The sequence below is a fragment of the Nanorana parkeri genome, unplaced genomic scaffold (genome assembly GCF_000935625.1).
Source record: "Nanorana parkeri isolate BGI_ZX_2015 unplaced genomic scaffold, ASM93562v1 scaffold323, whole genome shotgun sequence".
Taxonomy (NCBI): Eukaryota; Metazoa; Chordata; class Amphibia; order Anura; family Dicroglossidae; genus Nanorana; species Nanorana parkeri.
In genome coordinates, this window is record NW_017306591.1 from 221,475 (window position 1) to 222,975 (window position 1,501).

General features: G+C 52.0%; 1 protein-coding gene across 1 annotated transcript in view; it reads left to right on the forward strand.

The window, feature by feature from the left end:
• Positions 1 to 1,501, forward strand: part of IFFO2 (intermediate filament family orphan 2) — an 86,489-nt gene that overhangs the window by 27,129 nt on the left and 57,859 nt on the right. The window lies entirely within an intron of this gene.

Below are 1,501 nucleotides of genomic sequence, written 5' to 3' on the forward strand. Positions count from 1 at the left end.
TCGTCTACTCCCCTCACCCCGCTGTCCTCCCACAGGTCATATCCCATGTTGTTTACCCCTCTCGCAGCCCGCAGGTCCTATCCCATGCCGTCTACCCCTCTCGCCCCCGCTGTCCTCCCGCAGGTCCTATCCCATGCCGTCTACCCCTCTCGCCCCCGCTTTCCTATCCCATGCCGTCTACCCCTCTCACCCCCGCAGGTCCTATCCAAAGTAGTCTACTCTTCTCACCCCGCTGTTCTCCCACAGGTCCTATCCCATGCCGTCTATCCCTCTCGCCCCCACTGTTCTCCCACAGGTCCTATCCAAAGTCGTCTACCCCTCTCACCCCCGAGAGGTACAGGAAGTCGGCTTTCTCTTCCAGGTTCTTCAGCTTGCCCCCAGATGATGCAGCACCAGATTTTACATGCCTCCACATATAGAATAGTATGTAAAGAGACGCGGCACCAGATCTGACATGTACGAGGTCTGCATCGGGTCTATTTACATGGATGGAAAGGATTCTCCTCCTGGGACATGTGATGTTGGGATCCCACACAAGGCTGAAGGAGGAGAATGTCTTTCTCACCTAGGCAAGAATGGCAGTGGGGGCGGAGCAATGTTAAATAAATTAAAGAATGCTCAGGAGAGGGTTACAATGTGGCAAACTTTTAATTTGAGGGTGAAGGTCACTTAAAAAAACAAGTGGAGCTTTCATTATAATAATCCTGGTGATCCAGCCATGAGGGTCCTTGTTCAGGCACTTCCTGTTATAGGGTGACAACTGTCTCCTACTTGTGTTCCTGTGTTGCATCCCCTGATGCAAACTACAAGCACCTGACCTGACTATCATCGCTATGCGGCTCAGTAGAAGTTTGCTGTGCTGAATGTTCAAGTTTATTGCTGTATGTGACACTCGGACGGATTCCTTCCCCTGTAATTTAGCGCTGGGACTCCTTGTAAAACGACTTAGACAACGCAGGGCCGGGCCCTTAAATGGAGAGTTACGAGCTTGTAATGCCTGTTGATGATGTCAGAGCCTCGCTTCCCCCTCCAGCAGGATTCCCCCGCTGTCGCTGGAGCCGCACACACACTGTCATTAGTGGTGATACACGAAGATTGCTATTGTTTCCTCTGAAGCCACGATGGGCCCCGGAGATCCATACCGGGTCTTGTCTGATATTCCAGTAATCACTAGCAGACAGATGGCGGATTGTTGGGCGCAGCAGAAGGTTCAGTGGTGTGAACCTTTAATTAGAGGCCGAGGAGGGAATGTATCCCAGCATGGAGGGTGCTAGCCGGGTGCCTCTGAATATCAACCGCCACAGGGCCCGTCCACTCCAAGTGTCATTTCAGTTATATGTAGAGCCTGACCTGCTACTTGTTGACATCTTTTGAAGACTTGAGTAACATTAGAGTGTAAGCTCCTCTGTACAGAGACTGATGTGACTGGGGGGGGAGGGGACAGAGTGTAAGCTCCTCTGTACAGAGACTGATGTGACTGTGGGGGGAGGGGACATTAGAG